The sequence below is a fragment of the Mus caroli genome, chromosome 19 (assembly GCF_900094665.2).
Source record: "Mus caroli chromosome 19, CAROLI_EIJ_v1.1, whole genome shotgun sequence".
Taxonomy (NCBI): domain Eukaryota; kingdom Metazoa; phylum Chordata; class Mammalia; order Rodentia; family Muridae; genus Mus; species Mus caroli.
In genome coordinates this window covers 33,073,022-33,096,981 of record NC_034588.1, presented here as the reverse complement: position 1 = coordinate 33,096,981, position 23,960 = coordinate 33,073,022, and the positions used below count along the sequence as shown (strand labels likewise).

Here is a 23,960-nt window from a genome sequence, read left to right as displayed (position 1 = left end):
CTTGTCAAAGATCAAGTGACCATAGGTCTGTGGGTTCATTTCTAGGTCTTCAATTCTATTCCATTGGTCTACTTGTCTGTCGATGGAGGCCTTTTCTTAATTGACAACTTTCCCAGACCTCTAGCTGTGTCAACTTGACACAAGAGCAGCTAGCACAGACTATCTCCTGAAACCCTGAGCCCAAACAAACTTCTCCTCCCTGCGGTTGCGTCTGCTGAGTATTTTGTCACAGTGACAGCAAACATAACTAATATAGATTTTTTTTTAAACCACAATGTCCAGGTTGACCTTCACTTTCCCATTCACCCTATGTATCTGATGTGTTACATATAGAGGGCTAGGCATCCCGAGAGTTAGTGAGATGGGAACTCTGTAACTCTCAGAAGCTATGGGTGGTGTCTCTAGCCTCTGTTTGCTTTTACCATGTGACATGTGGCCTGGATTAATTTATATTGCCTGGATAAATGGCCTTTCAAATTACTTTGTGTCCTGATTAACTTTGCAAAGTGGGCATATGGCTTAGGGTAGTCTTCCAAGGAAATTACAGTTTGCTTAAGAACATTTTGCAAAATGGTCTGGGGTACAGACCGCTCACAGCGAATGACTTTTAACCATATGTAGAAATGTTCAGTTTAACAGTGATAAGTTCAAATTAACACTACAAAGCTATGATTTCTCACACCTATCAGATCTGTGAAAACCCAGAAACTTGACTCAATATTCTGCCCTATTTTTCTATTGCTGTGATAATAACACCATGACCAAAAGCAACTTGGAGAATAAAGGCTTTATTTGACTTATATGTCCTGATCATAGTTCATTGTTGAAGAAAGCCAAGACAGGAATCCAAGTGGGGTAGGAACCTAGAGGCAACACTGAGACAGAGATATGGAGGACTGCTACTTACTGGCTTGCTCAACATGGCCTGCTCAGTTTGCTTTCTTATATTACTTAGTTCCATCTACCCCAGTGGACTGGGTCCTCTCACTTTAATAACTGAGAAAATGCACTACAGACTTATTCACGGGTAACCTGATGGAGGTAATGAGAATCTTTTTACCAGATGACTCTAGCTTATGTATATCCAGAGGGAATGAAAAATGGTACCACCCCTACAGAGAAGACTCAATCATATCTAGTATAGTCACATAAGCCTTATTTTATCAAAGCAGATAATAAAGTCAACCAGGGTCATGTCATACGGATGCAGAAGAAAACATGAATAGGTTACCACTGGCCAGGTAGAAGACATATTGAGTATCAGTAAGAATCACAAATTCAGAAACTGAAGCATATCGAACAAGTCTGTGAGTTTATAATGACACAAAAAACCCAAACCAAACCAAAACAACAACAAAACTTTGGTACCGAGAGCTTTGCCCCAGGTTTGATCCTCTCTGGGAGGTAGCAGAGGGGGTAAAGCGATGGCAGGGGCAAGACTTGGTCTTGTGAGAGAGTAGGGTTGCCTTTTATAATAACATTTACCTTGACTCTAAGTTATTCTGAAGCCAGAAGCTGCAGGCCTCTGGGCAAATTACCTCCTGTTGCTTAGCATGGGGATGGGGGGGTTAACTAAAGGATTAAATGCTAGGGCTCCTTTCTCTCCTGCCCAGAAGACTTGCCTCTTGCTGGCCAGGGAGGAGGGAGGTTTAGAGCAATTGACTTTTATTGAACCAGGAGAAGAGATTCACACCGGAAAAGGAAAGACTTTTACATAAGCAAATATGCATAAGTAAACACCCATATATTCATACATACATTTATCTTTTGTTGGGCCCAACAATCTGTCTCATCAACTTATATACTTACACACACACACACACACACATATGTGTGTGTGTATATATATTTATATTTATATTTATATTTATATTTATATTTATATTTATATTTATATTTATATTTATATTTATATTTATATTTATATTTATATTTATGGTGGAGCAAATGCCCAATCAAGCACCAGCATAGAAAGTATTTACTCATTGTGGATGAAAAAATAAGCTTCGCTTTTTGCATACTCCTTTATTGCATAGAGAAAGAAAAAGCTTCTACTTTTCTATTGAGTATGAAAGAGCCCTGTCCTTGTCAGTGAGAAGAAACCTGCCGTTAAGAGAAAACCCTATCCCATGGTGAGAAGAAGCCTTCCTGCTTTCTGTGCTCTCCTGAAGCTCCTCCTGCTCTGTTCTCTGAGTCCTGTCTCACCTCTCTCCTCTGCTCTATCACATGCTGCTGTCTCTTCTGCATCAATTTTTCTTCTACTCTGCTTCTCTTCTCCTTCTGCATCCTTAACTCTGCTCTCTTCATTGCCTCCCCTCATCTGCTCAGCTTCTTATCTCTGAAATGCTTCCAGTCTTAATCTCTTGTCTCCTTAATGTCATCATGCCAGAGAATAGATCACACAATATTCCAAAAGTTCACAACAATGTCAAACATAAATTCAAATCTTAAATTGAACAAGAAGTCACAACAGAAATGTTTACATGTGTTTCCATTAAGACTAGTTATCTAACAGGCCATTTATTATCTGTCTCTAGCTCCACAGGTTCATTGGGAGCCTAAAACTATATTTTTTTATGTTTAAACTAACACAGGATGTCAAAGGGCAAATTAGTATTGATATTTTTTAATAGATAAACTCAAGCAATAGTTTATCTTCTATCCTTGTACCTACAATATATCCTTTGTTCCTTTTACAACCTTTAGTTAATGGTTTTATAGCCTAAATGAATGTATTCTTAAGTACTAAATTTGTATTAATGCCTGTTTTTCATCTGGTGCAATTAGCCTGTGACATGTGAAGATTGGCAGAGTTCTAATTGCAGTTTTCAAATCAGAGAGGGCCTTAATTGCAGCCCTTATTATAAAGGGCTCAATAATTATCTATATTGATATATTTAGGAATTCTTATAGAATCATCATTAGGAATTAAAAAATCATCTATTTTGTGTATATAGCATCACTATAAGACAGTACATCTTCATTAACTTGCAGAAAATCTGCCCAATGGGGTGGGCTAATGCCCAGGAATTGTTATATTAACTTAATAATGACAGGAAAAACATATCAGCCATAAGAATCAATCCTGAGATGAGGCTTCTAAGAGCCTTGCAATTCAGAATTATCCATTACAGCCATGTGAAACAATCTTGCCATCACCAGGAAAGTCACATGAATGCCTTTAGCATTTTCTAGATGGCTCTTGATACTTTGGTTAATGAATAGAGAAATTTGCAAAGAAAGGAAAACGTCAAACTGACATGTGGACTCTTGTATTAGTCAGGGTTCTACTGCTGTGAACAGACACCATGACCAAGGCAAATCTTATAAAAACAACATTTAATTGGGGCTGGCTTACAGGTTCAGAGGTTCAGTCCATTATCATCAAGGAGGGTGCATGGCAGCATCAAGGCAGGCATGGCACAGGCAGAGCTGACTTACAGGCAACTAGGGTGAGAGTTTTAAGCCCACACCCACAGTGACACACCTACTCCAACCAGGTCTCACCTCTTCCAACAAGGCCCCACCTCCAAATGGTGCCACTCCCTGGTCCAAGAAGATATAAACCACGATAACTCTATTAGAAGTTTTTCTTTTTCCGGTCATTTACCAAAATGAAAACAATGATAATGATTAGTGGTAAAATAGTTCAGGAAAATATGTAATATAAACATATATATATATATATATATATATATATAGAGAGAGAGAGAGAGAGAGAGAGATGTTAATGATTAAAAACATATTTACAATGATAAAACTAGTTGTCCAGAAATTTCTGGTCATGATGGAGTAACATGGATTGATCGAATGGACTTTAACTCTTGGGTGGAACTGATTAAAAGGCACACGAATACATTGGTTAATGATCCTTAGACATTTGACAGGAAGGAGTACAGGATAGTGAGCCTTTAGATTATGGAAATGAATAGAATGGGTTCTATTGTTACCAAGCAAGCTTCTTGTTCAAGGTTTCTGGGCTGCTGGATATGGAAGAAATCTCAAAGAGTAACAGAATTAAGAATTTGTAGGGACCACAGTGGCTGGAATTCACGAGGTAATTTAGCATGAATTTTGCCTTCAGTTCTTTCTTTAAATGTTTCTGGTTTTATGTTCATTTTATTGATATCAGTTTCTTGGTTCAATTGCAAATGCATATTACTTATAAGCAGAAAAATACAGACAATTTCACTATTTTTTTCTGGCAAGGATGAATAAGTAAAATCTTGGAGATGGTCATTTTGGCTGATAAAGACTAATTAGAATGTTTTGAATAGAGAAAGATATCTTAGTTTTTGATTTGGCTCTTAGACAATTACTTGAAGCAGTGGGGAACCTGGGATGAGATTAAGCTATTGAATATGAGCTCTCGAAATTTGTTGTGATTCAAGATCCTGCCTATTTACATATTGTATAATCTGGAGACTAGATTCAAATAAGAAGCACGTGTCATATCTGGTAGTTGTCTTTAAACTTTTGAACTAGCCATAGTTTCTAAGAGCTTATCAATGAGTACATCTTATGGCTTTGGAAACGGAAGCCCACAGAATTTGTTATTTGTCTGAAATCATGAAGCCAGTTAGATTGTAGTTGTCAGGCAATGAAGATACTAAGATGCATTTCTAATAGCTAGATTACTCTTAATTGTGACATTCTCAAGGCTTCCCGTCCACTGTGCAGAATCTTTGTCACTATATGACAACATATGTCATATATGACATAGCATATGTCTCTATATGATAGATATAGCAGCCCCAGCTAATCCTGTGGCCTCTCCAGTTTTGAATACACTTAAAGCAAGCTAATGCTGTTTTTCATTTTCATTGATAAGGAAATTTATTTAGCCTTAAAGAATTAGATAAACATGATATTTGAATAGGAGAGATAAAACTCTGACAAACCCTTCTAGAAAGGGTTGTTGCTTGGTATATGACATTGGCATCTCACCCCAAATAAACATTTAAAATTCCCATATACTCAGATGGAGAGACATGGAGCCTTCCAACTTCTCCATGAGTACGACTTAACTGACCTTCTACTAAAAGGACTCTTCAGGCCTCCTACTTCATAAACTCGACTAGCCTGTTTCTTCCCCAAAGTCTCCATGAATGCTTCCTGGTCCCAGTCTTGGTCCCAGTGCCATGTGTTCCTTATCCTACTTTGAACTTATTTTCTACAGAGTAGAATTTTTTCCTCGGGCTTAAAATAGGAATTTCTGAGTCACTCATCACTAGGAAAACACAAAAAGTGATTCTGAAATATTTATTAGCTGTTGTCATTTCGAATGAAACCTTGAGGCAGAACCACAAGGCTGTTCTCCAATATCACATTCAATTCCAAGATTGACATTAAGGGCTTATGGGGATGTGCATAGTAGTAGGAATGGAGGTGAGGAAGGGAAAGAACGAAAGGGAATGAAGGAAGGAGGGAGGAAGGGAGGAGGAAGAGAAACAAAGAGTAAGAAAGACAGAGAGACAGAGTAAGAGAGAGAACCCTATAGTATATGCATTTTTAGCCATCCTCGGGGGTACCCACTCTTATCCCCAGTTTCTGACAGCATAAGGAGTTGGCTGGGAGCACCTGTATTTGGCATATGAACTTGGTTGTTTCAAGGGATTGAATCTGAAAGGATGACTTCTGAAAGAAAAGATATATAGAGAGTTTCAAAGAACTCTGGGATAAACTCCAGTCCTCGTGGGAACACAATCAGGCAAACGACACCAGAAGATGCTTGAAGACCAAGAATTTATACCAAATAAAGGGTTTAGAAAACATCAACATGGGAAAGTGGACTGCATAGAGAGAAAGAAAGACAGTGAGAGAGAGAGAGAGAGAGAGAGAGAGAGAGAGAGAGAGAGAGCACTAAGATGAGAAGATAGAACACCAAGGCGTTCTTAGCCCTCACCAGGGAAGCTGCTTTTCTCAGAGGCTCATGGTTAATATGAAGTCACAACTGTTCAAAGTGCAGAGAACAAGATACTGCAGAGCTCTCAGCCACAGATGGGGATCTCTGTCACTCTGTCCCTCCACCATCTTCATGCCCAAAGCTCAGGGAACATTAAGGAAGAGGTGATGAGCAGTTGACTCAGAGTAGGGGCAGACTGCTGAGAGTCTGAGGCTTCTGGACACGACAGAGCGGATGCACTCAGGAAGCCGTGGCAGCTGTGGTTTCCCGTGCAAGAGTTAAGTCACCTTTATTTTATTAATAGCAATTCCATCTCTCTCTCTCTTTCTCTCTCTCTCTCTCTCTCTCTCTCTCTCTCTCTCTCTCTCACACACACACACACANNNACACNCNCACNCNCACNCNCACACACACACACACACAAGGGTGGTAATGTTAGCAATTCAGAGTCACAAAGTGCTGCTTTCAGGTATCAGTCACATCCTCACATCAGTGGTGTGAGCAGTGAAGGAAGAGAGACATCAGAGCCATACAACAATTGTAGTGTAGTACAGTGAGTAGACTTCTTATGTCTTTATGAATTGCTGGTGTTAATCTTTCTGCGTTGTTACTCTTTGAATATGGATGGAAGACATATATGCAATAGGTTGCAGGGCCACAGGGACAGGACTGCAGAGGCCACTGAGACTTATATAATGGCCCCATGTGCTCCAGAGGCTGGACATAGCCCCCATTAGGCTCCTGGTTTGAGCACTTGGCCTCCAGCTTGTTGCTCCACTTGGAGGGCTTTGGAGCCCTTAGAATGTGCAGTGGCTTTACACTAGGTGACATAACTTGATATCCTCCATGGTGTTGACTTTGAGACCTGAAGAATTCAAGTCGTGGTGTCAAGAGGATTTATACCAGGTTGTGGAGAAAAGCCTGTGCGGCTAGTCAATGTCTAACAAAGTGTGATTCTCTGCAGGGAGCCTTTGTGCAGGCGATGTATGAAACTCTGATGCTCGTGATTAAGTTGCAAAGGAGGCCCCAGAGTCCTAGAGATGTCAGGAGAAGTGTCTCAGGTTCTAAACAGAGCCATCAGTAGAGGGAAGTCATGTATACGACAAATGGCAGGGCCACAGGCATGGTACTGTAAAGGCCCCTGGAGCTTATATAATACCACCGTGAGCTCCAGAGGCTGGACATAGAAGCACAGGATTCTGATACTACTTTGCCTAAATCCATCCTTGCTATCTTCTTGCTGCTCCCCTTTTGGATTGCAGTAAATGCTTTGTACACACACACATACACACACACACACACACACACACACACACACACACGGGTATGCTTGTACTGCATGCACATGGCTATCCTCATCTGGGACACTGCCATCCAGACTTCCAGCCATTGTACATCAGATGTACAATCATTTCTTTTCTGCCTTACAGAGTTTGCCTAAGTCTAAAAGAGACTTTGGACTTTTGAACAGAGTTGGGACAGTTAGGACTACAAAGCCATTCCAAGTGGTTTAAATGCATTCTGCGATGTGAGATAACCAAGAGCCTATGGAGAATGTGTTGAGGTTGAAAAGTTCTGGCTTGAACCTGTGCTATCCATGGGCTCCTGTTTTGTGTGCACAGCAATCAACTCATGGCACTATCTGAAGCTTTGTGGAGCTTTTTAGAGCTAGGGTCTGGCTTATAAAAGTATATTACAAGAGGTGTGCCAGCTGGGGTAATACCTGGTTCATACAAGCATTCTGCTTCCTGGCACCTGACTTGTGAGAAGCCTGAACCCTAAGCTCCCATCGCCATTGAGTTAAGCTACCACGACTTCCCCACACAAAGGGAGACAACTCTATGAATGAAGTTGGTAGACCTTATTTATTTTTAACATGAAAGGAGACTCAGGTCTTTCTCTTTAGAAAATAGGCCTACAGTAGTTGCTACTTTTCTGAAGGACAAAGGAGGAGATAAAAAGAACTCCCCCATGAAGACCTCCTCCGCCAGCCCTGAGCATTCAAAGTCCAAATCCATTTTGCTATCTTCAGGCTGGCACAGAGTTGGGGTTGAAAACTGCACACAGCGGTGTGCCATCACTTGGGCTAAAGAGGAATATGCAACAGAGGGATGCCACTGAGCCTGGTACAATCTGGTGGCCAGGTAAACACTTCTGCATTGTACAAAGGCTCACCTGTAACTAGGTAAGGTTTTTAGGGTTGAAGTCCTCAGCGGTGGGTATCTCCTTATGTGCATCAAGTCTGTAGATAGTGAACTGCCTCAGCCAGGATGACAGACAGTGATAAGCTACCTCATTACTACTGACTAGTAGAGACCCATGAGAGAATAGAGCTAATAACCAACAGATCAGTGGTCACCCACTTCCCAGGAAGAGAATCCTTACCCTGTCCCAGCTGAGGGACTGTTGGAAGGACAAGGCTGAGGGCAAGGGAGTGTAATGAGCAGTAAGGGACCATGCTGGTGACACTTTGTCACAAAACACAGTAAGTGAAGTTCCAGCCTGGACTGAGGGAGGTGAGGAGAGACTGATTTTTCTCAACACCCTAGTAAGGAGTGTGAGACGCAAGATCAAAGCGAGACACTGTGAGGACTGTTCTGCTCAGCTGACAACAGTTATTTGTGTAATAAGGCAGTTCCTTGTTTATACCCTCCATGAGTCAGTATGCCTCAATCAAAATTCTTTAGAAAAGAAAGGGCCCCTTGTCAGATTGGCACGCCGTTCAAACGAAATCGCAATCCCAGGGAAAGAGTGAAATCTGTTTTATTTTGATCAAATGTAATTTCCTCAATGAAGAGGTCCTCATGAGCTTCAGGCACCAAAATGACATGCAGTGAAGATTTGCAAGGAAGATATGTTGAAGGATGACAGGAAGAAAATGTATAACACTGTACATGTAAGAGCCTTTAGTACATGCTCAAGCAATTGAAGCTTAATAATGAATTTGCTTACTCACAGATGTGCAGCAGAGCCTAACCTAGCGTGTAGCCCTGCTGACAACTAGTAATGAAACAGGTTCACTTTATACTGGTGACCCACCTGAATCCCTGAAAAAGAACGTACAAACTCTAAGTTAGACAAGGTGAGTTTATTAAGCTGCCATGATGTCCCCACTATAAGGGACTCAAATATCCAAAATCATGAGGCAAAGCAAACCCCTCCTCAGTTACACTGTTTCTGTCGGGTAGCATATGAAAAGCATTAACACGTGGATGTGTAACTGCAAAACCCATACACATGAGCTCAGTTCTATCCATTAGTGGGTGGGATAAAAGGACAAAAGGATCGACTGTGAGCCAAGCCTAAGGTCAAGAGAAAGAGGCTGTTCCCATTGAGACCCTCTATTGGCTATTCCATGCAGCTCCTCCCTCACTCGGGCTGCTACATAGCCTAAGAGGAATGGGATCCTGACTCAGAGAGTTCAAAGCAGTTTCTCTCTCAGCACATTGCATTACCAGCACACTCTAACCATTCTTGAGATGTGCAACCCTTTGGGGGTCTGTATTTTTTGTATTCTAGAATCTGGTTTGCCTGTGCGTGCCCTGGAGTGGATGAAACATCTGTATTCTCCAGTCCAAGACTCAGGGAACATCTCAGAAGAGAAGGTAGAAAGGATAAAGGAGTGGGAGGCTGGGGAGGAGGGACATGAAATGCTCTCTGTCCTATACTCATGTCATGGCTGTCACACTCTTGAACTCACAACAGCTGTGACTACCTGCACAAGACCAAGCCAGTAAGGAATTCTCACACAAAGTGAGCAGGGCTCCTGAGGCCCATGTCTAGCAGAGGAGTTAGTGGTACTTGATGAGTGTTGGAGGGTGATGTCTCTTTAGGGCTGTTCATGCCCAAGTGGCCATGGCAAACACAAATTGGACTCAGTGGGTTATTAAGAGAGGAGGTTATTAAGAGAGAGTGAACATGAGCTGGGAGGGAGGAGAAGTGTGGGAGATGCAGGGGAGCTGGAGGGGGTGAGAGTGCTTACGATTAAGATGTGATATTGTAGACAAGTATGATATTTTCAAAGAATAAACAAACAAAAATCTCAAGGAGCTGATTTTCCTCTTTGGCCTGTGCACAAGCTGAAAAAAACGAAACACATCCCTGTAACCAAAGTCAGATGCTTCAGGGATATTTTTTGTTGATTACAAGACAGGACAAAGAATGCTCTGTGATTAGGCATAGAGGATACTGTCACACACACACGCACACACACACGCACACACAAAGAAGACAAAGTATCTTTGAGAGGCAGATTAATTCTTGGATTTCAGAAATAATTCTCTCTCTCCTTAAAACAAAAGCAAAGAAATAGCTACGTAGCCATTGAAGGTGGCATCACCTCCCTGAGTGTGACAGCGTCCTAAGTACATGAGTTGCACACCAACTCTTTCCCTTCCATCAGCTGCACCCTGTCTCTTTCCCTTCCCTTCCTCCTCTCTCTTTTAGACAGTTGGAGAGAGAGAGAAAAAAACCAAACAGGGGGAAATGTTTTCCTCTGGTCCCCAGAGCCTTGTAATACCATAGTAGTCTGGCAATCACAGTCACAGACCAGATGCTGATAAGCACACTGTCTCTTCAGCTGTTTTTAGAATGTACCAAAAGAACAAACTGCTCTCCGGGTAACAACAAAAGTACTGGCCTGAGGAAAGCATTCTCTTTGTACAGTCTTTTCCATTTATGAAGTCAGCACTTGGCAGTCATGCAAATTACAGTAAAGGAAGGAAGAAATAAATGGAATCATTTAGTACATAAAGCATTGGGAACGTATCAGAAGCAACCATCGAAAACTTCTAAGTGGCATGAAATGAAGTAAGAAGCAGGCAACCCAATTGTATTAATGCTGTGAACTGCATTTGAATTTTCGGATCGTTGGCATTTCTGGGGAGGATAGGGGAGGACGTTGTGACGCTTGTGCTTTAACAGAAAGTGAAAAAGTTCTGGAAAGTTCTGGACCTATGTTCTACTTGCTATCTGTTATTCATTAATCTAACTGTGAGCCCAGCCTTCCCATTAGTCACTGGGATGGGTCTTGTGTCAGGGTCTGGGTTTGCCTAGAGTGTAAGGTCTTAGTGTTCTATCTATGAAAGATGACAACACTTGGTCCCTGCAGGTGTTTGTGACTAAGGCTTACTGGGGTTAATAACATCACAGGCCAGTAGGATATACTTTGTGCTCTTGTTCTGAAAACTTCCTATCTGGAGATGTGGTGACACCCCGTACTTTGACTGCTTCCCCTGAATAGCCCGATTTTCCCGAGACAACACTACCACGTCTTAGTCTGATTTCTTGTGTTGTAATGTTGTTATTATAGATAGGGTATTTCGTAATGATGTAACTCATTCTCATAGTTCTGGAGGCTGGGAAGTCCTTAATCAAGGCACTTGTTGCTGCATCAGCTCATGGCAAGGTAGAAGTGGAGGAGAGGGCAGACAGGCATTGTAAAGGTCTATCAAGATGGTGGTGCCTAAACACCCAAACACCATCCCAAAGGCCCCACTCTCAATCCAGTTGCATTTGGGATTAAGATTTTGGACAAAAATATTCAAGCATAGTTCATACATTGTGTATATCAAGTATCAAGTAATTAGATTGCTTAATTTCTATCATGCAGTCTCATGGCTGGATAATGGACTGTTTCTTAGGTAGCCTCTGGAGGAATACTGAACACGTGAAAATATATAACATTCACTCTCTTTTAAACACAGATAGAAACCAAATCAAGTGCTTCCATAACCGAATAAAAATATCAAAACATAGAAATTAAATCAGTTTGTCTGTTCATCTGTCTGTCTGTCTGTGTCTGTCTGTCTCTAGCAAAGACCTCAATAGATTTATAATGTATCTAGAAAACTTTAATAAAAAGCTTCAGAGTTAAGTTTCCACATCTGTGGATTAAAGTATAGGAACTACATTTTACCTTATCATTAAAGGAGAAGTTTTGTCCGGAAATGAGATCTGGTGGTTTGAGTACCATCAAGGAGGCTAACTTCCAGTGGTAACTTGTTCTTAAAATACCCTGCACTTTACTTCTATAAATCTGGCTCTGTTATCTTTTAGGGAGCAGAGGGGGTGGGGTGGGGGGTGACTCAGGCGTGCAGGAATAGGAAAGAACAGTGATTTCTTAGAAATGAAAAGTTGAAATCAATTTTTTTGAGCCAACAGGGAAGTTGCTACAATTGTGGGCATGTGCACACATGCAGCTCTATGTTTAGAGCTGTGATTCATAGCCAGGAAGATTCAAGATTTTATAATCATACCTGTGAGATCGCTCCTCTCCTGGCTTCCCGTGGATCAGGATAAGGGAACAGGCATTTTTTGTTTGTTTGTTTCTTGTATAACATGCACATCATATTTTGTTCACACCTTCCTCACAGTCCTCAGTAACTAACAGAATGCTAAGAATTTGTTCAAAGTGTGCTCCCAAAGTAACTCCAGACATGTTCAGCTGTCTCTTCTCAATGGCAATGATGCCATTTTATAGTAACATTCTTATCTACACTGTAAAGTCTTACTGATCTTGTTTTTTTTTCCTCTAAGATAATTTATCTTCCTCTTAAAAGTGATAACTTCACAATAGCCTTTTCAGCTTGCTCTACTCCCAGGCCAGACAAAATCTATAAGGAGTGAATTCAATCTGAGAAAAGCTAAAGAGAAGTCAGACTCAAGAGGTTGGAATCCCATAGGCTACAACCAGAAAGTAGAGTTGATTTAGGGTCAGTGAGGGAGTTCAGCTCGCATTGCAGGGCTGACTAAGGCAAAACACTGGATTGAATCCAAGCCTGAGGCTAGAAATGCTCTAGATTCGATATTTTACCCCTGTCATTACACTGGTTTCTAGGTTCTTTCAGCTATGAACCAAACCATCCATGACCTGCTTGGACATCCATGTAATCTCTCAGAGACGTTTCCCCTAAGCTCCCACCCCCAAGCCTATTTATATTTGCTCTGTCACTGAGAAAAGTTATGCAGAGTAGAATGAATCCACATTCAGGTGCAGCAGCCCAGGGACCCAGAGACCTCTCACCTACTTAAAGGCGTAGGATAGGGTTAGTTCATCTGGGAAATGGGACCTTCCCAGCCTCCTTATTGCAGACTGAGATCCCCAGAAAGCAGACTCTGAGATGAAAGTTGGAAAGCAGGAAAAGTTTTAAGGAATTGCCTGGAGAAAAATCTGTGAGAGGGAGGAAAAGAAAGGAGGATTGGGCCGAGGGAGAGAATGAGCCATGGGCAGTGTTAGCAGGCATAGAGCCAGCCTCATGAGGGATTTAAGAGGTGGAACAAAAGAGGAAAAGTATCCTAAAATGGGAATCCTCCTACTGCATGAACCAGTCATTAGAAACAAGGACACATGCTCCACCATGTTCATAGCAGCCTTATTTATAATAGCAAGAAGCTGGAAACAACCCAGATGTCCCTCAACAGAGGAATGGATACAGAAACTACGGTATATTTACACAATGGAGTACTACTCAGCTATTAAAAAGAATGAATTTATGAAATTCGCAGGCAAATGGATGGAACTTGAAAATATCATCCTGAGTGAGGTAATCTAATCGCAAAAGAACACACATGGTATGCACTCACTGATAAGTAGATATTAGCCCAAAAGCTTGGAATACCCAAGATACAATTCACAGACCATATGAAGCTCAAGAAGAAGGAAGACCAAATTGTGGATGCTTCAGTGCTTCTTAGAAGGGGGAGCAAAATACTCACAGGAGCAAATATGAAGACAACATGTAGAGCAGAGACTGAAGGAAAGTCAATCCAGAGACTGCCCCACCTGGGGATCCATCCCATATACAGTCACCAAACCCTGATGCTATTGCGAATGTCGGGAAGTGCTTGCTGAAGGGAGCCTATCTCCTAAGAGGTTCTGCCAGAGCCTGACAAATACAGATGCTCACAGCCAACCCTTGAACTGAGCTCAGGGTCCCCAGTGGAAGAGTTAGAGAAGGGACTGAAGGAGCTGAGAGATTTCATAGCCCTGTGCAGGGAGCAACAATATCAACTGGCCAGATTCCCCATCCTCATCCAGCCATGGGGACTGGACCACTAACCAGAGAGTACACATGGAGAGACCCACGGCTCTGGCTGCATATGTGGCAGAGGATGGCCTTGTTGATCATCAGTGGGAGGAGCAGCCCTTGGTCCTGTGGGGGTTTGATGCCCCAGTATAGGGGAATGCCAGGGAGGGAAGGTGGGAGTGAGTGGGTGGGTGGGGAACACTCTTATAGAGGCAGGGGAAGGGGGATGGGATAGGGGGTCTCTGGAGGGGAGACCTGGAGAGGGGATAACTTTTGAAATGTAAATAAAGAAAACATCCAAACAAAACAAAACAAAACAAAAAACCTCAAGAAAGAAACACAAATTCTTCCGGGAAGCAGATGTGACCTTGGCAAAGGCGGTTTCTTTCAGCTGAGTGACTTACAAAGTGGGGGATGATGGGTGAGAGTTGGGTGTTTGGGCCATCTCAGGTGCTGGGGGAGACTGGTCTTTCATTCTTGAAGAGTGATCTTGCCAGTTCATCCAGGGATCTCCCAGACTCACTTTCCCCTCCACCTCTAGTTCCCTTGCTAACCTAGTTCCCTTGCTAACCGACAACAGAAGATAGCAGATTAATACTTGGGCTCTGGCTAATCAAAGACTGTGTGACTCCATTGACAAGTTCAAGACCAGCCTAGGAAAATTGAAGAGGTGACAGATTTCTTATTTCAAACCTGCTTTTGCTTCCTTGAACTCTTTTGTTCCCTCAATACCCCATTCCTTCCCTTAGTTCTTCCTTCCTTGACCCATCCCTTTACATTTCATCTTCTGCAGATCCACCTTCTGGGCAGAAATGACCTAATTAATTAATTAATTAATTCCCCAAACCTTCAGTGACAGAGGTTTGATCTGTTTTTCAGGGTAAAACTTGACATTAGACCAATAAAGTGGCATCCTCTGGAATTCCAAGTTGTCTTGGGTGAAGCGAAGAGCCTCTTCCATATAGGAAGAAAGTGATTTTGTGACTTATCTCTCTCAAGAAAGTTAAGGGTTGTCCTAGGGAAACCTGTAAAAGTTGGTGTGGATTAGACAGCAAACAATAAGGCAGAAAACAGCCTTGTGTGAGGTTCTTCCCTTCTGGGTATGGCTGACCAGTGCTGACAGAGCAAGAGCTCGAGGCCTCAGAGTGGGAACCGCTGTACCCAACCATTCAGGCTAAAGCTTCAAAACTGAGTGGCTTCTACCCTGGACTGAGCAAAACTCCATCTCTCGTCACATTTGTGGGGTTTGTAGAAGTTATTCTGAGTAGAGAACTGGAGGTGCTAGATCTTGTTAAAATTATGATGGTGAAGGGAGTTTTTATAAAAAGGACCATTGTCAGCTCCACCGCCTGTGTCCTCGTGTGAATCCCATCTGTCTGTCAATCTACTTTCCAGTAGCAAGAGCTATTGAGACTCTAAATGAAGACTCTGAGTAAAAAGTCTCTAAATATTTTCTTTATGTTTCATAACTTTTTTATTGTTCAAGGCCAAGGCAGTATTCTTTAAGGTCTTATTAATGCAAACATGCTATCAAATAGGCTTTTATTGCTTCATCTATCTATCCTGTCTTATTGTCTGTGATATCCTAACTCTTCTTTTGATAGTGTGTAATTTATACCATCAAATAAGTTTTTGCGAGGTGTTTTGGAATATCTCATTATGTCTATTTTATGTACTAGTGAGTTGTGTTGTAGATACATAACACAATGCGCTAAATAAGTGAGCCATTGAAGTAGTCTTGGACAAAACCGAAAACAAATTTTGATTCCAGTTCAATTCTGCTTCACACACGCCTCTTTCTTCCCACTCTGAGTGTTCTGTATCTGAAGTGATTATCTCCTTACGTCATCGCACTAAATGAAAGTTCTATAAAGGCGAGGACTTTGCTTGGTTTGTAGACATACCTCTGCACCAAGAATAATGTTTGGAACATAGTTAGTAAATAAGTAAATATTTTCAGAGTAAAAATTCTTTCCACTACATCCTAGAAGATTAAAAATCTTATAGATTAGTCCTCAGCACTAGTAATAATATGTAATAACTTCCTGCCTTTGTCCCAGCCTTTTTCTTACTGACAACGACCTAACTAGTGGCCCTTTGGCTTAGTATATTGTAAAGAATTCTCCCACACTGAGTAGCATCATTCCCTAAGCATGGGATCCTGGACTTTTGGGTAAGAAGCCCCTGAGAGCTAACCTTCATGGGTTCATTGCTCTTTTTAATTTTTTATTTTATTTTATTTTGCTGACTACAGACACAATGTGAACAGCTTCATCAAGTTCCTGCTGCCTTGACTTTTCTGCCACGATAGATTATCTTTCTCCTTTAAGGTGCTTTTGCCAGAATATTTTGTCACAGCAAAGGAAAAGAAACTAAGAGACCATTATGAACTTTAGAGAGGCTATTATAAATATATTAAGACAAAAAAGACAAAAGAGTTATAGAAAATACGTCTTAATGAGTAAGTAAAGAATTTTAGCAGAAAATGGAATAAATACATGCATATATTTATAAATAAAAATTCTAAATTTGAAAGGAACTCCACAGGAAAACCAACAGAGTCAACTAACCTGGACCTTTGGGGGATCTTAGAGACTGAACCACCAACCAAAAAGCATACAGGGGCTGGATCTAAGCCCCTCACACATATGTAGAAAATGTGTACCTTGGTCTTCATGTGGGTCCCCCAACAACTGGTGAGGGGGCTATGCCTAAAGCTGTTGCCTGTCTGTAGATATGTTCCCCCTAACTGGACTTCCTTGTCTGACTTTAAATGGAAGAGAATGCACCTTGCCTGCAGAGACTTGATGTGCCAGGGTTAAGGGATACGCAAGGGGCCTCCACCCTCTCGGAGGAGGGGAGATATGAGGAGGATCTGGAGGGAGCAGGGATTGGGATGTAAAGTGAATAAAACATTGCTAGAAAAAAGCACAGTAACTTTTTAAGTATAAAGTACAAAAAGGAAAATTCATAAAAAACATTGACAGAACCTTAATGAAAGTCTTAGAAGGAAAAATAGCTTAAAGGGGGTAGACAGAAAAAAATTGAAAAAATAAGGACCAAAAAATATTCTAAAATTAAAAATTCTTTAAATTAGATGGGAATTGCAGATTTAGGAGAGAAGCCTAACTCCAGGCAGTGAAATCACACAGGCAAACTGAGGCCCATTCGACCGTGTAGAACCTTGATTCACGATACACAAAAGAATGGCAAGGATAATACACTAATGCTGAATAAACACTGAAAGACAAAAGAGAGGCAAGGAAAACCCCAATCAAGCCTCGGTTCTGGGTCTAGAAAGATGTGTTTCAATAAAGTAGAGAAATGGAATGTAAATAAAAGCTCGAGGAAGCCATCATTAGGAATCCAGCGTCTGCACCATGGACGAGCTAGAGGACATGCTTTGGCCCAGCAGGAAGTGGTTTAGAAGAAATGGATCTAAGTGAGGAGAGAGGAGGCCTAGAAAAGGTAAATAAGGCAGTGTATTTAAAATGTGGCTATTTTTCACCTTGTAATTTCTCATTAAAGCAAAATTAATTATTATATACTGTCAGTACAAAGGAAAAGACGTTACAACGGTAGTACAGTGGACAGGGTGTATCAGGGGTGGAATTATCCTTTCCTAAGGTTATTGCATCTATGGAGTGATAAGTGGGAGACACAAAATGGGATGTGAAGGCATCAGGTGTAAAATGGGACGGATAAAGAAGGAAGGTGGAAGGTCAGATGTGAAGAAGTGAAATATAGGCTCCAAGTAGACTTTGTCCAGAATACATGTTATCAGCCTTTGAACAATCAACCAAAGTTAGACAGATGGTGAGCCATGAAATACATCTCAGAGGCACTTGCTGCTCTTGCAGAGGACCTGAGTTCTGTTTGCAGCCCCCACATCAGATGGCTCACAACCTCTGGTGATTCCAGTGTCTCTAATCCTCTCTTTTGGCCTCAGCAGGCACCTGCACTCACACATGCACATACTCACATACAGACACGCACATGTGCACAAGGCAATAGCTGCTTTTCCTTGCATTTACTTGCATAATTTAAAAATTAAACACTTTTGTCTGATCTTACTATGTCAGTAGGATATATTGTATACATATACTATAGGTTTTAGTATTTATATTTAGCATATAAACTAAATATCTTGTTTATGTCTCTTACTTCTCCTTATTCTTCCAACATAGATTTATTATAATTTAAAGTATTAGTATTCAGTTTTTAAAATTTAATTATTTATTATATGTAAGTACACTGTAGCTGTCCTCAGACAACCCAGAAGGGGGCATCAGATCTCATTATGGATAGTTGTGAGCCACCATGTGGTTGCTGGGATTTGAACTCAGTACCTTCGGAATAGCAGTCAGTGCTCTTAACCACTGAGCCATCTCTCCAGCCCAGTATTCAGGTTTTATAATGTAAGAACTTTAGTGCAATATATAGTTGAAGTGTAATCATATTATATGTAATTATCAGTGTTGTTTCTTTCATAACTTTATGCTAATTCTGGGTTTAATGATTGCCAGATTCTTATAAAGCTTCTACATACAAATTTTCCACTGTCAGTTTTCTATCCTTTTCTTCTGAAGGGGGGGGGGGCGGAGCAGGAAAGGGAGAGAGAAGGAAGGAAATAAAAAAGGAAGAAGGAAGGGGGAGAGAGAGAGAGAGAGAGAGAGAGAGAGAGAGAGAGAGAGAGAGAGAGAGATCTCCTGGAGTGCCTATCTGTTCCCAACTCCCTGTTAGTGTCACTGCCATGCTGGGCTTTCCCTTGACATCCCCCAGAGAGTTCTTCTCACCTCTCTCCTATGTTTGATGCCAGAAAATTTCAGATCTTTAATCATCTTCTTCTTCATGTACTTTATTGTGTTAACCTTGTAGAAACCATAGCAACCTCTGAGAGAGAGAGAGAGTCATAAGGAATTACTTTTGCTTAGACTGTGCATATGCAAAATTTTAACTTCATCTTCTTGTTTTATTGCTTAGAAGGATATGGAATTTAAATTTAGAAATAATTTTATTTAGGCTTTCGAAGGCATCCTTGTGCTGCTGGTACCACGTTTAACCATTGAGAAGTCCCAACACACTCTGATGCTTCGATCTGCTGTGGCCTTGAAATTTTCTTAAGCGCTTATGTTTTGGGGAGATATTTATTTTTATGTGGCTATGTAAAGGCAGCAGAGCAGCTCTCCCTATTTTTAAACCCGACAGCAAAGTTGGCGGACTTGTCCTTTTACTGGAAAATGAGACTGAGGTGAGATAGAGGCCAGGAAGGACTGGGGTGACTCAAGATAGAGGCCAGGAAGGACTGGGGTGACTCAAGATAGAGGCCAGGAAGGATTGGGGTGACTCAGCCAGAGCAGCATCTTCTGGACAACACCGGGTGGCTGCACTGGGGCACTCCCGCAGCCTGAGTGAGATCTGCACGGGACAAGCCAGTCAACATTTCAGCGTGGGCCTGATGCCTTTTGATTTCAGGACTTATTCATTCACGGAGTCACTGTAATCAAGAAAGTCTGTTAGTGGTGTACAGACACCGATCAATGGAATAGCGTGGAGACTTTAAAGCAGATTCACATGTCACTTTCAGGCACATGAACAAAGTACACACATTCTCAACAAATGCTGCCTAAGCCATGCGGATAGTCTCATGGACAAGAGAGGGTCTTTCCTTACTCCACAGACATATTTTTTTTTCTTTAAATGGGCCACATATCTAGGAAAAGGCTAAAAGTATAAAGTTATACCACAGAACCTGGAGCAAAGAAAGATCTCTTAGCTAGTGCACACAGAGAGCAAAGTGTGAAAACATCTGACAAATTGGATTTTAAAAACTAGGCTTTTTTTTTTTCCATTTAGAAACTAAAAAGGCAAGCCCATGACTGGGAGAAAAAAAAATTAATGATCCATACATTTGGCAAAGAATTATATCCAGACTGCATGAAGAGCTAGTAAGAAGTCAGACAGCCTAACCTAAAAAGAACAGAAGAGTCAGATGCCTCATGAAAGGAGATACACAAACGTGGTGATAAGTATGTGGCACAGGCTTCACCACACTCATCCTTGAAATGTGACATAAAACTCCAGGGTGTGACTCTAATGAAAAGACAGAAGCAGTGAGTGTTGTGAGTACCCAGCATCTCTGCAGCTCTCTTGCACAAACTCATCTGAAATTTCCTATAGGAACTTCAGGTTTGTTAACGTGAATATGCAATGGCATGCTTTGAAAGCTTCAGAATGGTAGTCGTTAGTTATGCAAATGAATGCAGAGAAACCCATTCCTTAGAGAGATAAGCTGGTATCCTATCCTGGCAGGTACAAAGATACAATTCATGTCCTTGCCAGAAGTTCCTGTCTTAGGATTTTACCCATAAGAACTGAAAGCATATGTAGATACAGACTTGTATGCATTTGTTTAAACAGCATCATTCGCAATAACCAAGAACTGGATGAAATATAAACGCTCAGCAAAAGGCAAATGTGTGAATGAATTATGATATGTTGAAATCATCTAACACTTTTTAGAAATAAAAAGAAACACACTGAATACACACAGTCAGACAGACAAATCCCAGCAGCTTTATACAGAACAATGAAGTGAGGCACACGAGAGTCTATCTCTTATGGTTTCATTCATTACCTCTCACACCAGCTCCCATTAACCTCATTGCCAGGAAGGGGATTGACAGTTGCTGAGAGCCAGGCATAGGATGAATGATATCAAAGAGACATAAGGGAAGGTGTGGGAGTGATGGAAACATCCTATATCTGTCTTGACTGCTATGGGAATGTACATATTTGTCAAAATTCATTGAACTTTATCCATAAATGGGTACAATTTACAGTATATGAATTATATCTTAATAAGGTGACTAAAAATCCACACAGGGACATTACACCATAAGTTGCTGCCACTCAGGTCTCTAGTCTGTGACACATCTTTTGCCACCTTTATAACTTGAAATACAGATAAAATGGCAAAACAACAGAGAAGAAAAAGCAAAGCTGATGTTTTCCACACGCTTGTTAGCTTGCATACGCAGTGACACGCTTTGAAACCTTTGAAGGAAGGGTAAAAGGACAGCAAATGGTGTTAGGAGTCTCTGCTCACGCAAATGGATTTAGAAAACCCCATTCTACAAGTAAACCAGTGTCCTGCCCTGGCACGGACTAGGACACAGAGAGCAGCACGGCGTGCTTTATCTGTTTTCTAAGCCCAAAGAGTCAGCCAAATGCATCTACATGGAAACCCTGCTGCAGAGTTGACTCTGGCAAATCACCAGCCCTGTCTCTCCCTGAGACATTATTTATAAACATCACGCAAGAGAATGTCACCAAGAGGCATGGACTTCCTCCTAACAAAGACCTTTGTCATGGTCATCTCAAGGATGAAGCAGGCCAGCGTGGGGGCTGATGTCATCACCCTTGGCCTTCCCTAGAATGAAGCCCCCACCACACCTGCTGATGCCAGGAGATACTTTTCCTGGGTTAGTGAGCAAGTTGAAATAAATAATTTTTTCTTAGAAATAGTCCATTATTTTTAGAAGAGTTTGAGTTTACCTTTAAGCACAGAAAAAGAAAAAGATGGGGGAATTTAGAAATGAAAATGAGAGATCAAGAGAGTAAAATGTATTAAAATATAGTTAACATAGTAAAATGTTTGGCCTTAGTCATCTGTACTCTGATTAGAAATAAAGCATAAAAACAAATGAGATGTTTATAGAATAAATAGAGAAAAAAATTAGTATTAACTGACTATTGGATGGGTAGATATATTTTAAATACGGCAATATGTTAGCTTTTTTTCAAAAGTTTTCATATGTATATAATTATGTATGTATTATATTGTATGTATGTAATTGTATATATTGTATATACTATAGATGAGCTAGTTCAATATCTGGAATTTACTGCTGTGTAGTACTGGACAGGAAAAGAATACAACTTGAGAAAGTGTGATTTGATTCTTAAAGGGTAGTAGGTCATGAAATTCACTGGTATGGGTGAATAGGAAGGCTGGTAGTAGTGTGTTGCTCTGGGGAACAGCTTAGAGCTGCCTCTCAAGTGTGGGAAGTGTGCTAGCCAAGGCCACAGAACAGGAAAGGAGGCTCACAGCTTCTCACTCTGCCTGGGGAATCCCTGTGTGCAGGCTTCCTTTGCCTCTGTCCACGGTTTTATATCTCCATCTCCATAGCTTGATTCCTGGCTCCTCTCTTTCTCTGGGGCTGACTCAGAGTGGTGGCTGTGGTAGTGCTCCACTTTCTTAGCCTCGTCTCTCCAGTAGAGTCGCCCATGTCGCCTCTTGTTTCCAGAAACACGTTTAGACAGCAAGCACTAAGTCCTCCAGCCCCCTGGATATAACATTTCTACAGGACCTTCTGAAGACGTTGGCTATTTTATGATGTACAAGGGAAACTGATAAACAGGCTTTTGTGTTAATTGATCAATTTATTTTTTGATTTTTCTTATCTGATTTTATAGCTTTTTTCAATTTTTATTATTTGTTTATTTACTTTCCTGTAGTTACTCCCCCATTGCTCCCCCTCCCCCAACACACACAGTTCCTCATCCCATTCCTCTTCCCCTTGCCTCTGAGAGAGTGCTCCTCACCCCCCATCAGGCCTCTCCCTTCCCTGGGGCCTGACTTTTCTCTCAAGGATTAAGTTCATCTTCTACTAAGGCCTGACCAGGCAGACTTCTGCTATATATGTGCCCGGTGGGAGAGGCGGTAGGGAGAGGGCCTCAGACTGGCTTATGTATACTCGTGGTTGGTGGCTTAGTCTCTGGGAACTTCCTGGGGTCTGGGTTAGTTGAGACTGTTGCTCTTCCTATGGGGTTGCTCTCTCTTTCAGCTTCTTTAATCTGTCCCTTAATTCAACCATTGGGGTCTCTGACTTCAGTTCAGGGTTGGGTGTAAGTATTTGCATCTGTCTCAGTCAGCTGCTGGTAGGGCCTTTCAGGGGACAGCCATGCCAGGCTCCCATCTGTAAGCACACCATAGGATCAGTAATAGTGTCAGGCCTTGGTGCCCCAAACATGAGATGGATCCGAAATTGGGCCTATCATTAGACCACCACCTTTCCTTCAGTCTCTTCTCCATTTTTGTCCCTGAAGTTCTTTTAGACAGGAACAGTTCTGAGTCAGAAATTTTGACTGTGGGTTAGTAACCCTGTCCCTCTGCTTGAGGTCCTGTCTATCTACTGGAGGTGGGCTCTTTGAGTTCCCTCTCCGCAGTGTTGGGCATTTTGGCTAAGGTCACCCCCACTGAGTCTTTAGAGTCTCTCACATCCCAGATCTCTGGTACTTTTTATAGGGTCCTCCCACCCAACTCCACCCTGAGGCTGCTTATCTTCATTCATTTTCTTGGCGTTCTGGGCTTCTCTCCTGTCCCCCACCATACCTAATCCTGTCCCCCCTTCCCCCTCTCTCACCCAGGCCCCTCCCTCCCTCTGCCTCTCGTGATTATTTCCTTCCCCCTTCTAAATGGAATTGAAACATCCTCATTTGGGCCTTTCTGCTTGTTATACCTCTTACGGTCTGTGGGTTTTGTCTAGGTATTCTGTACTTTTTGATTAATATCCACTAATCAGTGAGTACACACCATGCATGTCCTTTTGAGTCTGAGTTACCTCACTCAGGATGATATTTTGTTTTCCTTTTTTTTTTTTAATGTTTTTTATTAGATATTTTCTTCATTTACATTTCCAATGCTATCCCAAAAGTCTCGCATGCCCTCACCCCACACTCCCCTACCCACCCACTCCCACTTCTTGGCCCTGGCGTTCCCCCGTACTGAGGCATATAAAGTTTGCAAGACCAATGGGCCTCTCTTTCCAGTGATGGCCTACTAGGCCATCTTCTGATACATATGCAGCTAGAGACATGAGCTCCAGGGGTTACTGGTTAGTTCTCATTATTGTTCCACCCATAGGGTTGCAGATCCCTTTAGCTCCTTGGGTACTTTCTCTAGCTCCTCCATTGGGGGCCCTGTGATCTATCCAATAGTTGACTGTGAGCATCCACTTCTGTGT

General features: G+C 41.6%; 1 protein-coding gene and 1 long non-coding RNA gene across 2 annotated transcripts in view; one reads left to right on the top strand and one right to left on the bottom strand.

Moving 5' to 3' along the window:
* The window catches only part of Hectd2 (HECT domain E3 ubiquitin protein ligase 2), a 96,692-nt gene extending 93,302 nt beyond the window's left edge, over positions 1-3,390 (bottom strand). Inside the window, exon 1 of the mRNA XM_029472590.1 lies at positions 3,359-3,390. The gene's annotated coding sequence lies outside the window, so the exon portion shown is untranslated. The remainder of the gene's footprint in view (positions 1-3,358) is intronic.
* Positions 3,391-3,892: 502 nt separating this feature from the next.
* Positions 3,893-23,960, top strand: part of LOC115029995 — a 29,103-nt gene continuing 9,035 nt past the window's right edge. The window contains exons 1-2 of the long non-coding RNA XR_003835589.1: positions 3,893-4,057; positions 9,425-9,510. This is a non-coding gene — a long non-coding RNA (uncharacterized LOC115029995). The remainder of the gene's footprint in view (positions 4,058-9,424; positions 9,511-23,960) is intronic.